This window comes from Gorilla gorilla, chromosome 10 (genome assembly GCF_029281585.2).
Source record: "Gorilla gorilla gorilla isolate KB3781 chromosome 10, NHGRI_mGorGor1-v2.1_pri, whole genome shotgun sequence".
Taxonomy (NCBI): domain Eukaryota; kingdom Metazoa; phylum Chordata; class Mammalia; order Primates; family Hominidae; genus Gorilla; species Gorilla gorilla.
In genome coordinates, this window is record NC_073234.2 from 130,993,507 (window position 1) to 131,015,119 (window position 21,613).

Here is a 21,613-nt window from a genome sequence, read left to right on the forward strand (position 1 = left end):
TAAACATGCTCATTAATTCATTCTAGCAATGCCTGGATGTGTTTTATGGGATAGAAAGGGCTCGCAAGTTCATTACTTAAACCAATCTTTGAGCCTCATTTTGGCTGAAATAGAACCCACTGACCATGGGAGTGTTCAGGGGGGATCTGGGTTGGAAACATGTGTCCTCTTCCAAATTGCTATGCAGCTCACCCACACCATCTGCCAGCATTCTTCACCCCCTCCCCTACTGCAGACCTGTTCCCGAGACAGCTCTGCTCCCAACATCCCTGAGAGTAATATCTTGACCAACTCAGGGACCACCTTATAAAAGACTCAAGACTTCACTTGCCAGGTACAAGCGCATCCATTTGCACTTCTTTAAACTGCATGCTATTCAGCTTCCCTTCCATCATCACAGTGGACTCCACTTTGAATCCTCCCAGGCTAGAATTGTAGAGTGCATGGGCCCTTGGGATTATCAACGCTCATCCTTCCCACTTTACTCTTGGAGAAATATTATAACTTTACCACCTATCACCCTAGGCCTGAGTTCTGCTCCAGGGTGGAATAGGAGTTCTGGCTTTCCCCTCCCAAACCATCTGTTCATTCTGACCTTGGTCACATTCCCTTTTTTGCAGGGGAGTGGTGCTGGGAGCATAGCATCTTCATGCCATCTCTTCTGCTTGTGCCTGGATTGTAGCCTTAAAGATTTTATCCAGAATGTAATGTAGGCAGGAAATTCCCACCAATACCAAGGGGTTAACGACAGCCATTGTGTTTCCTTATGAAAAGCAGGGGTCAGCACCTTTAGTTGGGGAATAAATTACGAATTTGTCTTCAGTGTGTTTCTCACAGTTTCTCCTACTGAGCTGGGTGTACTAAAGACAGATGACACCCTACCCCAAAGTCAGTGTAGAAATGCAGAGAAGCTTGAGAACATGAAATAGAAAATAAGAACAGAGAGAACGGGGGAGCAGAGGGAAGAAGAAGAGAAAAGAAATCTTCAAGAACACATAGAAAACTATCTGCTGGTTAAATTCCAGGCTTTGAAATGCAAAGAATGGCATGTTCCAGTAGCTTTTTATAGACCCATGCTCTACAATATTAGAAACAAGCACAGCGGACACATAATTTCATGGTTACATCCCCATTTGGTTATTTTTGCCAGTGCAGCTAAGGGATACCCTGATCAGTAAAATCCAGATAATTTCCAAAGCTGTTGCATCAAATCCTTTGGCTTAGTCCTTCCTGCAAAACACAGGATCACTCCCTGACATTGCCAGAAAACTGTTACTGCAGACTGGCATTTCACCTTCTTTAAATGATTCTGACCACTTTCCCCAAATACAGAGGTGTTTCCAAAGTAGGAAGAACAGATAAATGTGCCAGGCACAGCATGCCTGTAGTCCCAGCTACTCAAGAGGCTGAAGCAGGAGGATTGCTTGAGAATAGGAGTTTGAGACTAGCCTGAGCAACGTAGCAAGACCGCATCTCAAAAAAAAGTTATAAAAAATTGTAAAACAATAGACTACACTCCATCTTCACCCACCTCCAAAACACACAAAGGAATTCTTGTTTTCATGGTGCATGCCTGGGTCATTTCTGCAGGTGATTCATTAAAACACCTGGTTTGGAGTCATAAATTGTACACCTGTTAAGTATATGTATGTTAGTTACTGCTGTGTAACAAACTAACCCAGAACTTGGTGGCTCAAAGCAACAACCATCTTACTTGAGTCTAGTTGTCTAGTTGTCTAGAGACAAGTTGTCTAGTTCTACTGATGTGGGCTAGGTACAGCTGTCTTACTCATGCATCTGTGGTCAGCGGGTAGGTTGGCTGGGGGCTGGCTGGTTTAGGATGTCCTCAGCTGGGATGACTCATACCTTTCCAGTAGAGGGTGTTGTCATGGTGGTGACTAGCAGAAAAAAAAACAACAACAAAACAAAACACAGTTTCCAGTGTCTGAAGTGAGTTTGTTACCACCCCATTGTCCAAAACAGGCCACATGCTCAAGCCACAAACTGTGTAGGAGGGCACTACCAAAGGTTATAGGCACAGGGAGACATCAAAATGAGATGCGTGTCTCCAATCAATATACTAGAGGGTAGAAACTGCACAGGTAGCTATTCAACAATAGTATGCTAGCTACATACAGAAAACAAAATGAAAAGTTTGGAAAATTATCTGATCATCCCCTTGATCAGTCATCAGAAAACATTTTAGTAGAGAGCTAGGTAGTAAAATTGCAGGCTTGCAGAACGTGCAGTCTCTGTCACAGCTACTCAAGTGTGCCACTGTAGCATGAAAGCAGCTATGGAATACATAAATGAATGAGTGTGGCTGTGTTCCAATAAAACTTTATTTGCAAAAATAGGGGGCTGGCCCATGATCTTGGTCATCATTCATGAAACTGACATTTGCTGGGGCCAGACTATGGGCCAGGCGCTGTGGATGTGAAGATGAATAAAACATGTCGCAACGAGCTTTCAGCCTAATATGGAGACTGGCATACTGTAAGAGCTCAACAAATACGCAGTGAGTTAACATTAATGGGAAGATAGGTAATAAAGAAACACAATGGAAAGAAATGTTGCTGGGGCCATAGAAGTCTAGACAGGGTGCAAGGGATCGGAAGAAAGAGGCTTCCAGGAAGAGGTTACGTTTGAAGACTGTGTAGGCATTCTCACAAGCATATCTAGGGTAGAGTTTGGAATTCTAGGCTGAGGGAACAGAGAGATTAGAGACCAGGTGATGAAAAAGAACTTGGCGAATATTTAAGCGGGGCTGGACCAAAGGGTGTTTCATTTAGCTTTCAATTTTTTTGGCTGGGTCTAGATTCTTTTAAGCCTAAATTATTCGAAGGTTCAAATTTCCGCAATCCTTGGGGAATACCCAGTACCTGAGGTATTATGACAGCATGTCTTTTCGCCCTACCAAATTTAAAGAAGCGATATGGTGCATAGAGAATGAACCAGATTAGGAATCAGAACTGGGCTCTAATTTCCCTCACTCCTCTCATTGCTCCCTGGATAACCATGACCATTTCACATGCCTCTTTATGCCTCAATTCCCCTAACTACAAAACGGGGGAAATAACGTCTCATAAGATCGCTGTAAGAATTCCAAGAAATATCTACGATGTGCTTAAACACACTGCCTGGTTGGGGATAAACACTCAGAAATGCTAGCTAGCTATCCTCATCTTCATTGTTATCATTGTTGATCATCATTGCCATCTTCATTTACTCTTCTCTCTACCCAATCCGTCCTTGAAACTCCCTACCCCAGACACTGAAGCCTCCAGAGATGAACCCAGAACTGGCTCCAGAAACAAGTCCCCCACCCCCTGCTGTTTGTTGGGTGGGGTGAGTTGGGGGACGCTGTCTGAGTCTCTGTTGTGTGCACAGCCAGCGAAGATGCCTGGAGCAGGGCTGGAGACAGGCAGTGGCGGAGGCTGCGAGCTGCTCGCCAACAAACAAAAGTTGCCTTTCATCTGATCCAGTGCTCCCGAAGAGGAATCACTTCCTCCTGCCTGGGCGTTTATGAAAGCCGACAGCAGAGGCGAGAAAACAGCCAGCTCTTTCTGCGCGTGATAAAACCATTACAATCAATTTAGGCAGCTCGCAGGCGCGCAGACAGACTCTGTGTCGACTGGATTCTGTTACCGGGAGTGGGGTGGGGGGAGCCGGGGCGGGGTGGGGGGCGCGAGGGGGGCCTTCTGGGAGACTGGAGCATTCGGCCTTCCGCGGATGGGCCCCATTACGGCTGCAGGCTGGCGCCACTGCTGCGGGGGCTCGCTACCCAATGAAAGTGTCATCCAACTGGAAGATGGGGGGGCTACCAGTGTTAGCTTAACTCCTGCGGTCTCGCAGACTAATTGCTCACGGTGGAAACACGCCTCAAAGTGCTTTGGCCTCGTCAATAATAGGGTATCAGATGCTTTCCATTCCGCAGCGCATTGATCTGTTTCCTCCCAGGCCTCCTCCTGGCTCCGCTCCCTGGCGTCCCCCCACCGGTGCTGCCCTGGCTTCTACCTCTGATGACTCTTCTTCCTTTTTTTTTTTTTTTATAAGTGTTTTCTAAGCGTGTGTTTAGCATGAGTGGTGCCTAAGTGCTAATTGTTACACCACAGATTGATTGGCGACGAGATGGCTTGCCAAGTTCCTCCAGTCTCCCGGGGGGAGGAGGGTGGGGAGGAGGGCGGGGCGGAGGGAGGAAGGGTGGGGAGGGCTTAGGGTGGGGGTGGCAGTGGTTGTCGGAGGGAGGAGGAGAGGGGAATCCTTGATACTTGTGAGTTGCCTCTGAATCTGTGTCTTTCTGGGTTGGAAACTCGTGCCTGCCGTCGGGGAGATTCAGTGAGGGGGCAACCTCTACTGATACTTTGTTATTTGAGAAAAATGGCATTGCTTTCTTTGCCAGTGCTGAATAAACCCTGGAACAGGCTGCAGCTGATGGAATTGAGCAGGGAGGATAAGTAGTGGGGTCAAACGTCCTTGCTGTCCCGGGCAGGGAGCACGTTGTTTTATCCATGACACCCCCTCAACAACCCCCAGTCCAGGTCTAGGTTAGGGTCCCTGCCAAATGCCCTGAGAAATAGAAGTCTGTACTTAGCCCATCATCCCTTTTTGGAGTTACTTATTATCTGGTGCTTTCCACTGACCTGTTTTCCACAATGGTGGGAACCTAACGCGGAGCTTGTCAGGTTCATGTTGCCCCCAAAACATTTATTCTCATTCATCCAGACCACTGGGTTTTGAGGTCTTTGGAAAATGGGGTTAGCTGAGCCTGTCAAGATTCCCGCAGGTGGGATTCCTCTGACACCTAAAATCCTTCCAAAGGCAATGCTGGATGCTTCCTTATAAGGCACAGAAACTCTGTCTTGGCAATGAATACGCTGAAACACTTGCACCTGACAGGTGAACCTAAAATTTTTGGGTGTGTGCCTACTTAAAATGAGACAGCATGGAGTCTATTAATCCAGTTGTGAAATCCAACCAGTTTTGGAGAGCAGCTTCTGACCCACTTGGAAACTCTATCCTCCAGGTGGAAAGTGGGGAGCCTAAGAGACACAGGCGGTGAGGTGCACTTGGAAGGCAGACAGCCTGAGCTCCACCTCTCATCCATCTGGTGACACTGGACAAGGCACTTAACTTCTTAGTGCCTCAGTTGGCTCACTTGTAAAACAGGGATAATGGCAATGCCCAACCCATATCAGGAGGGCAAAATGAAAAGCCGTCTGGTGATTAATAAATATTCCATCAGCAGTGGCTGGTACAATCACTGCTTTGTAATCTTTCTTCTTCGTTCTGAAATACTCAGCATTGTATAGTCTTGCTGCTCAAAGTATGCTCCGTGAGCAGTGACTTCAGCTCATCTGGAAACTTTTTAGAAGTGCAGAATCTCAGATACTGCCCCAGACCTACTGAATGGGAATCTGCATTTTCACAAGATTCCCCAGGAGATTTGGGAGCACACTGAAGTTTGGGAAGTACCAACTTATACATACTAGAACCCCTTCTTCCCCAATCCAGAGCATAGTAAATGCACAGCTTATATTTGGACTTCTCGGGGAGGGCAAGCATGACATTTAACAGCTACCCCAGGATGAGACAACTTCACTTGCTTTACGGTGGACATGAACATGAGCTCTCATTGGAGTTTTACCCTTTGGCCAACCAAGAGCTACAGGTATCTAAGGCTTGGTTTTGCAACTTTCTCTTGGGACAAGCATCCTTGGCATTTTCCTAAGAGATTGGCTGGCTTCCTGGGAAATGACAGCTCTGGACAATTCTTCCCTGAAAATACGCAGCAGAGTCATAGTTTACCTGCAGCCTTCCCCAGTTGGTGGAGTATCCAGGCAGGCAGTAGAATAGGATGGTTCAGAATACTGGTTATGGGAACAGCCCTGAGTTCAAGTGCAGAGAACAGCTTGTGGGACATAAACCCATTAATCCACCTCTATCCATTCTGTGCCCACCCTGGGACCTCTGCATGTGCAGCCTTTGCTGGTCTCTGCCTCTTTCTCGTTATTCAAATTTGAACTAAATGTTACCTCCACAGAGACACCTCCCTTTCTGACCTCCTAAAGCAATCATCCTCTATGTAATGACCCTATTTCTTCTTCTAAAGCACTTACCAGTGACAGAAGTTACCTCATTTGTTTCTGTGTTCCTAATCTGCGTCCTCCCATACACCAATTAGAACATAACTCCTTGGGGACAGTAGTTCTGTCCTTGTTACCAGTGAAACCACAGTGCCTAGAACAGCAGGTAGTACAAAGTAGATGCTCCAGAAATTATTGTGGACTGACTCCTTCAAGTTTCTCATCTGTAAAATGGAGATAAAAGAGTGACTTATTTGCTTAGAATGGAAGTGAGGTGACCACGTAAAGCTCATAGATCAAGAACATATACCAGGCCAGTGCTCAATATATAGAAGTGGTTATTTATAGCGCAATAGTGGTATAATTTAATACTGAAAACAAGCTCAAAGAGATATTTGCTTACCTCTATCTTTGACATAAATACTATTACTATTTCTACTACCACAACCAACAATAATAATCTAACAAGACAGTCACACATGTGAAAGCCGAGCCCACTCTTATCTCAAACTGGTATTTTGGTGTCTGCATATGTTTGCTTGGGGACAGAAGTTAAAATATACAGAGACGTGAATTCCGCAGTACCAAATAAATAGTTGGTGAATTAACAAATGAATTGTACTTTCCAACTACCTGCCCTTGGGCAGGCTACTGCACCTGTGGAAGCCTCAGCTTCCTCATCATGTCATTTGGGGTAATAATAGCTATTCCATGGAGTTGTGGTTGTAGTGAAGATAGACAGAGATAATGTGTTTGAAAGCAGTGGGTTGGTATATAGAACTCCTTCAGCAAATATTATCTTTTCTAATTTTATTCTCTCTCCAGCGCCTGTGGTGGAACCATACTTGGAAGTATTTGCCTCATTTTATAGACAAGGGAATGATATTCAGAGAGGTTTGAAAGCTTTTCCAAGTTTCTCTCCCTCTTTCTCCCCCTCTTCCTCCCTCCCTCCTTCCCTCTTCCCCTTCTCTTTCATACACACACTCTTCTTAATTAGGGAAATAATGAAAACTCAAAATTTTTTTTAATTCCAGATCATTCCCAACAAGAAAAGGCAAGAAGACTCCAACCCAGTTCCAGCCATTAGCTTTGAAATTTTCTAAGTCTATAGCAATGAGATTGGTTAACACCAGAGGGTTTTTTGTTTTGTTTTTTTGAGATGGAGTTTCTCTCTTGTTGCCCAGGCTGGAGTGCAGTGGCGAAATCTCGGCTCACTGCAGCCTCTGCCTCATGGGTTCAAGTGATTCTCCTCCCTCAGTCTCCGAGTAGCTGGGATTACAGGCGCCCACCACCACACCCGGCTAATTTTTTGTATTTTTAGTAGAGACAGGGTTTCGCCATATTGGGCAGGTTGGTCTCAAACTCCTGACCTCAGGTGATCTGCCCACCTCAGCCTCCCAAAGTGCTGGAGTTACAGGTGTGAGCCACCGCGCCCGGCCTGAAAGTCAGTTTAAGACCTATAAACAAATCCTAGAAAAATAATTATTATCTGGGAAGGACTGCTGATCATGTTGTCTTAGGTCCCAGGTTTTCAGACCATTTCTTTAGCTTTAGTGCTATTAGGTCACGCAGGTTCTTACTCATATGGAGCCACAAATGATGATAATTATGACGACAATGGTGAAGACGATAGCTAAAATTCTGAGCAGTCACTATATACCAGGAACTCTATGTAACATTCAAGACGCATTTTCTCATTTAGCTCTCAGAATAACCCTATAACATAAGTATTATTTCTGTCTGCCTTTTACCAGTAAGGAAGCTGAGTCTTCAAGAAAGAAAGTCGCTTCTACAAGGTCACGGAATTAGTAACTGGCCAGCCCTAGACATGAAGCCAGGTCTGTTTAACATCCATCATGACACAGTGACTTCTGATCATGTCCAGTAGAAACCTCTGAAGAATCTTGGGGAACAGATTTGGTCTCTGGTGAACCCAGTTTAAAAATCACTAACCTCAGTCCTTTCTAAATCCAAGAATCTATAATGTTAGTTTGTTGGGTATTTGAGTCTCATCATCCCCTCTGGTGTTCATTGTAAAAGCTGAAAGAGGAAATGAAGAACTAACCAAGAAAGACATAAGAACACAAGCCCTATTGCTATTTCTTCTCCAGTGCCCCTTTGGCCACAACTTAGAGGGTAATTAGCCTCCCATTGCAGGCAGGCTGCATTTTGGAGAAAATTCCTAGGTTCAGATCCTAACTCCACTGTTCTAATTGCTGTGTGACTTTGGGCAAGTACTTTGATGTCTGTCAGCCTCAGTTTCCTCATCTGAAAAATGGAGATAATGATACCAACCCCACTGAGTCATTATTGGATTAAATGAGATGGCCCATTTAATTGTTAGCCCACTACCTGGCTTATGGTAAGCACTCCAAAAAAAAAAAATACATGAGTGAGGGATTACCTCTTTATTCTATGGTTGGCAAGGTAAAAGACAGATTTTTCTGAACTTTTCTTTAGTATCTAAAATGTGTGACTATATTTGTGCTTTAAAAATTTTCCATAACAGCTGAGTAACTTTTTTTTTTTTTCAAATTAAATCTTAAACAGAGACCATATAAAAGGAAGACAGGGTGGAGAGCCATTCTATTTGAAGTAGCAGTCCTTCTGTCAATAACCCCTTTAACACAACCACAGAAGCCTTGGATTCTTGTGACCCAGTTTAAAAACCATTAAGCTACCCAACTGCATGTGTCCTGTGCTCAAGAGCAAAGCCCCTTTCCTCCTCCCAACCTGCTCCATGAGGAGACTGAATAGAAGGCCCTGTGGCTCCAAAATCATGTTGCTGTTGTGGTTATTGTTGTTTCTTTCTTCTGTTTCTAAAATTTCTAGTAGAATTTTATGATAAGGTATAATTTAGGCCAATCTTATTTATTATGCAACCAGTCTGAATAAATGAATGGATGCATAGGTAAATAAGTGACAAATTGATGAGTAAATGGAAGTGTGAATGAATGGATAGGTGGATGGGTGGGTGGATTGATAGACGGGAAGGTGGTGGATGGATGGGTGGATGGATGGATGGATGGATGGGTAGGTGGTGGGTGGATGGATGAATGATGGATAGATGGGTAGGTGATGGATGGAAGGATAGGTGGGTGGATGGGTGGATGGATGGATGGATGAATAGATGGAATGGGTAGATAAATGTGGGGTTGAATACAATGGGGAAGTATGGGATGAATGGATGGATGAATGGGATGACAAACATGGATGGGCTGGGATGGGATAGGATGGGTGCTAGCCAGGTGGAGTAATGAATGAATAAGTGCAAAATTGAGATAGAGGTATAAGTGGGTGGGTGACTGTGATGATGGGCAAATGGATGGACCGGTGGGTGATTGAGTAAGTAAATGGATGAGTGTATGGGTAGATGGATGTACAAATGGATGTATGGATGAAGGATAGATGGATGGACAATGGATAAATGGACAGATAGATGATGGATGGATGGATGGACAATGCATAGATGGATGGGTGTATAGATGGATGAACAAATGGCTCAGCAGAGGGATGAGTACTAACAGTTTAACCTGTCCACGTGAGCACTGATAGTGCACTCTGTTACAGTAGAAATAAAAGTCTGACTGAGAGGGAGTGAGTGACAGGAGAGAGACTAAGTAGTGGCCACAGGGCTCAGTGATAGGTGCCACCTCACATGATGTCATCTAATCCTTACCACTGCACCAGAGGGGAAGAAATCCTATTCCATTTTGCAGAAGAGGGGAGTGGGGTTTAGAGAATTTCAATCAACTTGCCCAAGGCTGTGCAGCGATTAAGTCGCAAACCCAGGTCCCTGTTACAACACCATCATACTTTCTGCATAGAGATTCTCCACCTGTAGGTAATTTTCCAGAAATGTAAAAGAAAGTTATTAAAAGCAACATAGCTAAAGGAAAAAAAGGAACAGCAGAGAGGAAAAGGAAAAGGCTTAAGGGTATGAAAAGACTAACATTTATTGGGCACCCATGTATACCAGACTCTGCGCTTTATATATGCTTTCTGGCTAACTTTGACAGCCCATTAGGTTGAGATTCTTAACTTCATTTTGTAATCAGTAAATTGAGGCTCAGTGTGGTTAAAGAACGCTGCTGCTAGAGTCCTATTCTAATTTGTCAAGGATTTGAACCCTCATCAGGTTGGGATTGGAACTTGACGAAGCTGCCTTGAAGATCCGCCCTTTTGCTATCAATTTCACGAGATGGAATTTCTAAAAATAAAGGAAGAAGAGGAAAAGAGAGAGGAAAGGAAAGAATATATGCAAATATCCAAATATGGAAGATAAGGAAAAGAAACATGACCAAAAGGAGGAAAAGAGAGGAAATCAATTTTATACAAAGAGAAATAAAGGGAAGATGAGGAAGAAAAGAAAAGGCGAAAGAAGACAAAGGACCCTTTTCTTGATCCGCTCTTGTCCAGGGAAACCGCAGTACAAATTGCAACGGACGGTTCCCCCTCTCGCAAAGTGCCTTTTAGCTTGCGCGCCTGCCTCTGAGGGCCAGGGCGAGAGAGACGGCTGGCGTCGGCTACAACGAGTCTGAAGGCGCTGGCAAGAAAATCCCAAGGAAAGCTCAGTGTCTGGGGTCATCCGATTAAAGGAGGCAATGAGGCTGCAAATGGAGGAGACAGGGGGAAGGGGAGAGAGGAGGGGGATGGCGAGGGGGGCCGCCGACCCCCGTGACCTTCTGCCTGCACTAACCTGATATAACAAATAGTCCTGGAAAACAAAATAGTATTAAGCCTTGGAGCCAGGTCAACCCCTTCCGCATTTGGCTGGGCCCGTTGGACTCTTCTTCCTATAAGGTTTAACTCTTTCGTGGTGTCCTTTCATCGCCACTTTATTGCCCCACTCTCAAATTCATCCAGATTCACCCGATTAGATGCCCATGGGAGGTGCGGAGGTCCCCGTGTAGTCAATGCAGACACAGAGGAAGTGTCTCCCGCTCATCAAAAACTGGGCAAGAGCTTCTGGAGATAAAAATGATCTCTAAATTTTTCATCAAGTCTGAGATTGTATATTGACTCGATTCTATTAAAACAGCCGTCTTTCTTCCTATTCTCCCTCCCTAGTCTGAAAGTTAGATTAATATAAAGCCTTGCTAAGTGTGGTTCATGGACAGGTAATATCAGCGTTACCTGGGAGCTTGCCAGAAATGTAGGATCTCAGGATCCCACCCGAGACCCGCTGAACCAGAATCTACATTTTAATTAACACCCCTAGATAAATGTTATGCAAATTTCAGTTTCAGAAGCACCCATAAACCCATTATCCAGCTTAAGAAATAGCTTTCCTTGGCTGGGCGCCATGGCTCACGCCTACAAGCGTGTGTTACATACAACACTTTGGGAGGCCAAGGCAGGCGGATCACTTGAGGTCAGGAGTTCAAGATCAACCTGGGCTAGGTGGAGAAACCCTGTCTCTACTAAAAATACAAAAATTAGCCAGGTGTGGTGGCACACGCTTGTAATCCCAGCTACTCAGGAGGCTAAGGCAGGAGAATCATTTGAACCTGGGAGCCAGAGGCTGCAGTGAGCCGAGATCGTACCACTGAACTCCAGCCTGGGTGACAGAGTGAATGAGACTCTGTCTCAAAAAAAAAAAAAAAAAAAAAAAAGAGAAGGAAAAAAAAAGAAAAGATAAAGAATGGAAGAATAGCTAGAAATAGGTTTCCTCTTTAGAACATCTGCCTGAATCAGAAATTGAACACACACACACCTCAAACACAACAATGGCAGTCTTTTTGTTGTTCGTTTTTGAGATGGAGTCTTGTTCTGTCACCCAGGCTGGAGTGCAGTAGTGCAGTCTCAGCTCACTGCAATCTCTGCCTCCCAGGTTCAAGCGATTCTCCTTCCTCAGCCTCCCAAGTAGCTAGGACTATAGGCATGTGCCACCATACCTGGCTAATTTTTGTATTTTTAGTAGAGACAAGGTTTCACAATATTGGCTTGGCTGGGCTTGAACTCCTGACCTCAGGTGATCCACCAGCCTTGGCCTCCCAAAGTTCTGGGATTACAGACATGAGCCACTGCGTTTGGCCAATGGCATTCTAACTTGACCAAATTATTAGGAGTTTTGATGTTTAGGAGATGGTCAAAGAAGTAATCATGTTAATTGATCAAGTACTATAACTAGAGTGAGTATTAAACTTGGTGGTTTCTGTAGAGTAGACAGCGGTTGTTTTTGTCATTCCAGCCTCACTTCCCCTGTTATTCTGGTAAAAGTGCCCCCCTTCTTTGAGGCTACTCCTGCTCACTCACTCCAAGTGGTTCTGATGGGACCATCACCCTGACCTCTGATTGGATGACTCAAGCCAGACAATTAGAATCCTTCCCTAGGATTTTGTATGCTGTGTGGCCAAGTAGGCTGGAATATGTGGAGCCTGGGATTCCTGTAGCCAGTCACTTCTCCTCCTGGATGAATGGTCCACAAATGGATAGAAGGCCCATCTTCTGGTAGAGAGAAAAGGAAAAACACAGAAGAAAGCCAAACCCAGGAATAAGGAGATAGGGAGAACATGGGCCACTCTTTGGGTCCCTACAGCTTCTGAGGTAAGCCCCACTCTGGACTCCTGAATATGTGTGTTCAATAAATCCCCTTTAGGGCCCAGGGTAACCTGAGGAGGCTTTGTTTTTTGCATCTGAAATGGTCCAGACTCTGAGCCATCAGCTTACTCTGTGACCTTGAATTTCTTGGACCCAGCCACCTCATTCAAGCTGCTTGCAGCCCTGCCATGATTTTCTGTTCTTCTGAACTATTAACCGCTATGGTGAAGCTGCCTTGTCACAGAGACCGTCCTCCAAATTCCAGGGCCTTGGAGGTCTCAGCTGCAACATCTCCTTCCTGGGGAGATTCTCCCTGACTCCCAACTTCCAGATTACCTGACAGTCACTCCCATAACACTGCCATTTGCAATACTCGTGATGATGAAAACCTCTCCCTGCAAAACTACAAGCTGCCTTGAAGATCCGTCTTTGGCTATCAATTTCACGAGATGGAATTTCTAAAAATAAAGGAAGAAGAGGAGAAGAAAGAGAGGGGGAAGGAAAGAATATATACAAATATCCAAATAAGGAAGATAAGGAAAAGAATCAGAAATTGAACACACACGCACCTCAAACACAACAGTGGCACTGGTTGTGTCTATCTTGGTTGCCATTAAATGCCCAGGGTCCTGCCCAGAGGAGGCACTTCATAACTCCTTCTCGAACCAATAAATTCTAAATATGTAGAGTTGTCTACATTAGCAATGGATGGAGAAGCCAGAGAGAAGTGGGTGGGGGGAGAGAATATGTCTCCTAAACTTTCTCTTCTGGGCAGTGCATGATAAGCAAAATCTTTAACAACCAGTATGGCATGGGAACTAATGAACTGAAATGGAATCTAGCCATATACAACCCACATGAACAAAATGCTTCTAGAGATTATGTCCCTCTGTCTGGATTCCAACATGAAGGGCTCAGAGTACTAGGAGTGATTTCAGACCCCGAGGGGTACTCAGACTATGGGTTGAATCCCCCTTCTGCCAATATCCACTCTATTTTCCCTCTCCAAGCAAAATCTTCACTTCAGCACCTTATGTTCAGAAATGCCATGTGCAAAAATCAGTCTGCTATTGGATTCCGGAGCTGGAAAGGTCCCTTGTTGAGTCCAAACCCTTTATTTCACAATATGCTTAATAGGTTCAGAAGATGATATAACTTGCCAAAGCCAAGTAATAGCAAAATGAGAACCAGAACCCACCCCTTCTAATTTTTTCTATTATACTACCCTAGGAGGATGGACAAAGGATGTTAACTCCATTTGAAATGAGTCCAGAGAGCCAACAGGGCTTGCTTGATGACTCACAGTGGTTAGGGCAGAGTGAGAGCAGGGATCCAGGTTTCCTGACTCCACAGGCCATCTGTAAGCACTTCTCTTATACTTTCTTCTCTTTTTTATCAGTCTTTGTCTTTTTCCCTCAATCTTCCCTCCCTGATCATTTCCTGCTTCTCTCTTTATCTTTCTTCTTCAGACACTGCTTAAACCCTCTGAGAGTCAAATACCAGAGACTGCCTGCCTCTGGCAACATGGACAACTAATACTGGTAATGATGAAGATAACAATGATGCCAGGGGTGGTTATTTACTGAGCTCTTGCTCAGCACCAGGCACTATGCTGAGGGCCTCCATAGATTATCTCATTTAACCTACAAAGCAATCTTACGGAATAATATTATGTGCTCATGCACAAACAGCTATTTATTAGATGTCCACCATGCCAAACATTGGGCTAGGAGCCGATAACAGGTTAGTGAGTTAGTTCTCTATTGTTGCAAAGCAGATATTCCCAAGACTTAGTGGCTTAAAATAATAGCCATTTATTTTCTCACATTATCTCTGTGGACTAGCAACTCAGGAGTTGCTTAGCTGAGCAATTCTGGCTCAGGATCTTTCAGGAGGTGGCAGTCAAAATATCAGCCAGGGTTGCGGTCCTCTGAAGGTTGGATCTGGGGGATTGGCCTCCACCATGGGACACTCTCATGGTGGACAAGGTGATGCTAGCTGATGGCGGGAGGCCTCAGTTCCTCATAAGTGGACTTCTCACTAGGGTTGCTTGAGCGTCCTCAAGATATGGCATCTGGCTTACCTCAGAGAAAATCTCTTAGTCCATTTTGTGTTGCTATATAGGAATAACTGAGGCTGGGTAATTTATAAACAGAAGATGATTATTTGGCACACAGCTTTGAAGGCTGCACAAGAAGCATGGTGCAGTATCCACTCAGCTGCTGGTGAGGGCTTTGATGTTACATCAAAACATGGCAGAGAAGGTCAAAGGGAAAGTGGGAACGTGTAAAGAGAACCCAAACCCAAGGGGCATCCTGGCTTTAAAAATATCCACTCTCTTATAAATGAATCCATTCCCAAGAGAACTAATCCAGTCTCACCAGAGCATGAACTCAGTCACCACTGCAAGAACAGTATCAAGCCATTCACGAGGAATCCCTCCTCGTGATCCAAATATCTCCCCCTAAGCCCCACCTCCAACACCTCCACACTGGGGACCAAATTTCAACATGAGATGTGGTGGGGATGAACTAGATCCAAACCATAGTAGCATGTGACCCAAGGGAGGGCAGGTTGAAGCCACAGTGTCTTTTGTGACTCAGGATCAGCAGGTACCAAGATAATTTCCACAGTATCCTATTGGTGACCCAGATCAGCCCTACTCTGTGTGGGAAGGGACTTCATGAGGACATGGATACCAGAAGATGGTATTATTGAGGGACATCTTTGAGGGTGGCCACCAGAGTCAGTGAATGGCCAGGTGCAGTGTCTGAAACCTATAATCCCAGCACTTTGGGAGGCTGAGGCAGGAGGATTGCTTGAGGCTAAGAGTTTGAAATGAGCCTGGGCAACAGAGTGAGACCTGATATCTACCAAAAAATAGAAAAACTAGCAGGAAATGGTGGCTTGCACCCGTAGTCTCAGCTGCTCCAGGAGGCTGAGGTGGGAAGATTGCTTAAGCTTGGGAGTTCAAGACCTGTCTGGGTAACATAGTGAGACCCTGTCTCTACAAAGAATGAAAATTTAAAAAGACACACAAATGATGTTCATGGTGCTCACTATCTATTGGACCATCGTGACATTTTAACATTAAGGAAATGAAAGGCCACAGATAATGAACAATTGACAATTGATTCAAGGTCCATATGTAAGAGTGTAAGAGTGGAGAAGTGAAGCTGCCCCCACCTGATACCCTAACAAGCATTCCCCATCTTCCCCACCACTGGGCAGCCAGGCTTCTGGAGTGAAGCAAGCCACTGCGATTGCAGCTTGGCAGGATCCAGCACCCAAGACTTGGCCAACCTCCAGCAAGCTCACCCCTCCTGCCCTTTCCTTGGATCATTTATTCCAGGAGCCTTGCTATAAATATCCACTTAGTGAAATGCCTTGCTCCTCGGGCACCCTCTTCCCTGCTCCCTGGCCACCTGCACCCTGCTTAAGCAATGCCAACTTGCAATCAGTCTGCAATCTGAGTCTGCTTTGCACACCCAGCACCAACTGGCTGCCCAGGCTAGTCTGCGGGAGCATGCTGGCATGCCCCCAAGGTTGCTATTGTAAGTTAATGGCACAGCAATTGGTTGTTAAAAACACTAATTGACATTAAATAGGTGATGTTATCCGATAACTTACAGGCTGCTCCAATTCTATATTTTCTTCTTTTCTTTCTCCATTCCTTCTAATGCCCTGCAGTACCCACAGAGGTCAGGAGTCACCTGGACATAGGCAAGAGCTTAGGGCCAGAGGACAAGTACACTCCAATTGTCACTGCCTCCCATCCACAGCACAGATAAGCCCAAGACTGATGGCCTGGCAAGAAAAGCAGGGCTGGGGCTGGACTCAGCTTTCTCCTTCTGGGCTTCCTTAAGTGTCTCTAACCTGAGGATCCAGGAGGTTCTTGGAGAGTCAAAGATGGAAAGGTTGGGAGTTCTGTCTTCTATGCGCAAGTTAGGATTCAAGCTGTGTTTGCTCTCTCTGTGCAATGCATCACTGAAAAGAAACCATTGTATTTCTTTAGCACTGGGTGCTACCTAAAGTCATTTTTCACTTTTCATGCTTTCTCTGCTTAATGGCTAATAATAAGTAATTGCTTATAATTATTGAATATAATTGATGGAAGTCAGATACTGAGCTAAGCCCTTGTATTCATTATTTATTCCAGGGGATCTTTCTACCTGTTGCAACCACGAACCTCAGGCTCAGAGAGGGGATGTTACTTGCCCAAGGATACACAGCCAGGAAGCCCAGAGCAGAGGTTTGCATGCAGGCAGCCAGCTTCCCAGTCCAAGACCTTGTCCCCTGAACCACACTGAGAGGTGGTGGCAACCCAAGGACATCCCTGTGGTGGGAATGGTGGAAGACCACCGTGTTCATTTTCATTCATGTCCTTCCAGGACTGAATGAAGGAAAACCTTATACCCTCTTACTATGGAACTCAAGTCTTGCTCCTCAAGGAAGACAAGTGCTTTTCTCTCCAGATTCATCTTTTTCTTTGCTCCAGGTTCAGGGACTTGGAGGTTTGGCATTCACCGCACCACAATGCAAAGCCAGGGTGGCTTCTGGAGAAGTCAGATATTAAGGGACTTTAAGACAAACCCCAATGGAGTTTGAGAAGGAAGACCCAAATGTGTAGTTTTCTTGGTTCAGTCTACAGCTTCCACAACCCATCTGCTGGTTCCAGGTTTGAGAAAAACTCTCAAGAGTCAGAGTCAGGGTCAGCATCAAGGGAAATAGACCTTGTAAAGGTACCAGCAGCACCTTGTCCCAGACATCATGCACTTACTCTATGCATAATGTCAGGAACTCTACATGGTTTACTTCTGGCTCTCTCAGCAACCCTGCAAGGGAGGCTGTATCATACCTATTTTATACATGAGAAAGCTGAGCCTCAGAAACGACTAGTTCCATGGCTTCACGATGGGTACCACCAAGGGTTTGGTGAGGGAATTGGGGGATGGGGGCAGTGCCAGGCCAACAGGTCCCCCATCCACTCTTCAGTCTGAGCAATGCCCATAAACTCGACTGACCTTTTTGGACAAAAGCTGGCATGGTAAAAATTTAAAGATTAGAAAGCTCACTCTGATTAAAACCATAAGTCTGTAACTCCATCCCAGGGCAGGGAATGGCTACCTTGTTCGGGTTAGATTACCAATGCCCACCAAATAACAAATACTCATCAAACATTAAGTCGCCTAGAAATGCCAGATCTTTCATTTATATTATTTCATCTGCCAGTGACCCAAGAAGCCATCTCTTATAGCCCCCAGTTTGCAGAGGCTGAACCTCAGAGAGATGAAGTTCTTACTAAAGGTCATAGAGTTATTAGCAAGTAACAGAGTCAGAGAAAGTCTATTCAAGGCCATGAGTGATAGACCAAATCATGGCCCTCCAAAAATGTCTGCATCCTCATCCAAGCAACATGTGCATACACTGGGTCATATGGTGAAAGAGATTTTGCAGATGTGATTAAGTTAAGGATCTTAAAATGGGGCAATTACCCTGGATTATCCCCATGAAATTGCAAGGGTCCATCAAAAAGTCAGAGAAGGAGGTGTGACCATAAAACCAGAGAGAGAGGTGAGGATGCTGCGCTGCTGGCCTTGCAGGTGGAGGAAGGGGCCACAAGCAGAGGCATGCAGGCTGCCTCTAGAAACTGGAAAAGGCAAGGAATGGATTCTCCTCTAGAGCTTCCAGAAGGAAAGAGGCCCTCCTGACACCTTGGTTTTAACCCAGTGACACCTATTTTAGACTTCTGTCCTCCAGAACCGCAAGATAATCATTGCATGTTGCTTTGAGCCACTAAATTTGTAGTAAATTGTTATTAATAACAGCAGCCATAGGAAATTAATGCACCAGGTCACACTCTTAACAGCCCAGAGTGCAATGCCCCTGCTTGCATCTTATTGTCACTGAGTCATTTAAAACCCTGGAGCACCAAACAAGTTCTTTTTTCCCTGCTAGAGCAAGATACTAGAAGGCATTCTCAATATCCGTCACCTCCATTGAGAGGTGGGGTTAAGTGGCGTCAGTAGCTTTGGATGTAGGAACAGCTGGGGTAAGAAAAGTAATATAATCCACATTTCAGCCTTGTCAGCAGGACTGCTTCTATCCCCAGTCTCAGTGTCCAAGGAGTAGATGGAAGGGAGAATTCCATGTTGTCACAGTTGCCTCCATGGGATTACTCCGAGGCTACCTGGGGTCTTTGCCCACCTCCTCAGAGTCCCCAGACGGAGAGGCGCCTTGCCACCCTGTCATCTGGGTCCCCTGGTGAATGGAGCCTGGCGTCAGGCCTTAATGGGGTAATGAGTTGGAGGCGTCGGAAACAATGAGTTCAGCTTGTTAAAAGGACTGGGCTGGCACCATGAGGACAGAGGGACCACAGCTGGAGACAGAGAAATGGGTCTTTGGGGGCCTGGTGGTGCCTCTGTGGACCCCAAGGGGGCTGGGTGGCTGGGCTACCACTGGCCCTGTGCCTCTTAAAACCCATTACTTGCTGCCTTTGGCTTGGGAGCTGGGAGCTGAGCGTTTCATCAGTGCAGATTGGACCCAGCGGATCAATGGCTCAGTCTATGGGCTTTTCCTCCCCCTCCCCTCTGCCTGTCCCCCTTCCTTAACTAGATGTGGGCGCCAGACCCACAACAGGTCCTCAGCAGTTGTCAGTCAAGGGCTATGAAATATTCATCTTGTTTAATCTTCTTCAGGGACCTGCCCAGAGCCCTGATGGGGGCAGAGTAGTCTTGATAAACTTGTAAAGACTGGAGAGAGGGGAGGGGAGGGAAGGGAAAAAGAGGGGAGGGAGCTGAGGGCAGAGATACGGCAGAAGCCCACTGAAAAGCAGCCAGGGCCCCTCTTCCTGATGCTTTCTCCAAAGACATGCATTCAACCAGCATTTCTGGAGCACCCACTGAGCACCCGAAGTTGCTGAACGTATTTGCATCCGTGATCTCCGTGCTCCCAAACCTTGGCTGGCGATGCATCTACCTTTCCATTTTCACAATATTCATGTATCACCTGAAATATCAGTATTTTTTTCTTTAGCCTCACATTAAGTAATAACATCAGTGAAATCACAGTGCTGGTTATATATTTTTGAAAAAATACATTTATCTATTGTAAATAATATACAAATATGATAAACCTAGAAATGTATGTATAAAATGCATTCGGTTTTTAAAAATTGCCTAGATACAGGTTCCGTCCTGGAGCACATATCTTAATTACTCTTCACAACATCTCCAAGAAGAAGGCATAATTGCTTCCAGTTACAGAGAGGAAACTGTGGCTCAGAGAGTTGCAGTGACTTGCCAAGGTCACACAGCAAGTAAGGGACCCATCCTGAGTTCAAACCCAGGTATTTAAACTATAAACACAAAAATAGCTTTTTGAAAAAAAAATCACTAGTTTTCAGGACATTTAGGTAAAACTTATTAACTAGAACTTCTACCTTCTGCTTTGCACTTTTTAGTAAATTGCGACCCTTTGTTTTGATGTGAAATTATACAGCTTTTTAAAATGTGTGTGTGTGTGTGTGTGTGTGTGTGTGTGTGTGTGTGTGTGTGTGTGTGTGTGAAACAGGGTCTGTCACCAGGCTGGAATGTAATAGCTCACTGCAACCTCGACCTCCTAGGTTCAAGGGATCCTCCCATCTCAGCCTCCTGAGTAGCTAAGACTCCAAGTGATGCCCCCATGCCCAGCTAATTTTTAACGTATTTTTCATAGAGACAGGTTCTCACCACATTACCCAGGCTAGTCTCGAACTCCTGGGCTCAAGTGACCCTCCTGCTTCGGCCTCCCAACACGCTGGGATTGCAGATATGAGCCACCACACTTGGCCTCATGCAGGTTTTGATTGGAGAAGCCCTTTCTATGTCAATATCCCACAGAGTTTCAGGAAGCGAAAAGTCTCAATGACTGTTTCTTAGCGAGTACACAAGCAGCCAAGAAACCTGGGACACTCAAATTCTTTGTTCCCCCCCCACCACACCACACCCCATCATTGGCTTGATCATCCAGTTCTGCACAGTGCAATCCCTCTAGCATTCCCTCTGCAGTTTGACCATCGTGCCTCACTCTCCATGGTCTAAGCCAAAGCTGTCTGTCTCACCTGGGCACCTGCAGCAGCCTCTTGAACCTGACCCAGCTTCCTTATCTAGACGTGAGCACCAGGCCCATCACAGGTGCAGCATTCTCTCTGTGCATTCTCCCCATGATGGCCAGAGTGACTTCTAAATGTAAGCCGAGTCACAGCACCCTTCAACTTAAAGCATTCAAATAGGGTCCCATCCCATTTAGAATGAAATCTGAACTCCTGCCTGGGTCTAAGGCAGCAGCCCTGTCCTCCCCACTGACATCAGCTCTTGACTCCCGGCACCCCTATCCCTCATTGACCTTGCGGGAGACCCACTCTACTTCCATCAAACACTGCAGGCCCCACTCCTGCTCTGGGACCCTGCACTAACCCTTCCCTCTGTCTGGAAGGCATTTCCCCGAGACTGTCCCACCACCAGCTCGCTAGTCTTCCCTCTGAATACCCTAATGCCAAAACTCCTCGCCAACCTGGTATCAGATAATGTACCACACCAGGCTTTATCTGAGAGTCAGGAGAGGAAATTCCAATGACTGTTTCTTCCACTGACTTTGGGCAATTTGAGACGGAGTCTTGCTCTGTCATCCAGGCTGGAGTGCAGTGGCATGATCTTGGCTCACTGCAACCTCCGCCTCCCAGGTTCCAGCGATTCTCCCGCCTCAGCCTCCTGAGTAGCTGGAATTACAGATGCGCGCCACTACACCTGGCTAATTTTTGTATTTTTAGTAGAGACGGGGTTTCACCACATTGGCCAAGCTGGTCTCAAACTCCTGACCTAGTGATCCACCCGCCTGGGCCTCCCTAAGTTCTGGGATTACAGGTGTGAGCCACTGCACCAGGCCTGACCTTGGGCATTCTTTTTGTCCTTGGTTCTCAGTTTCCTCCCCTTTAAAAGGTGGTG

The 21,613-nt window shown here is 45.7% G+C and overlaps 1 long non-coding RNA gene across 2 annotated transcripts in view; it reads right to left on the minus strand.

Annotated features, from left to right (window-relative positions):
• LOC129525644 (uncharacterized) overlaps window positions 1-21,613 on the minus strand; it is a 59,514-nt gene that overhangs the window by 14,010 nt on the left and 23,891 nt on the right. Inside the window, exons 1-3 of one of the 2 annotated variants that reach the window (XR_008670071.2) lie at window positions 16,506-16,602; window positions 6,120-6,310; window positions 1,766-1,898 (exon numbers count right to left, since the gene is read on the minus strand). This is a non-coding gene — a long non-coding RNA (uncharacterized lncRNA). Of the gene's footprint in view, window positions 1-1,714; window positions 1,899-6,119; window positions 6,311-16,505; window positions 16,603-21,613 lie in introns of those variants that run through there. The other variant, XR_010129270.1, reaches the window with a different exon arrangement.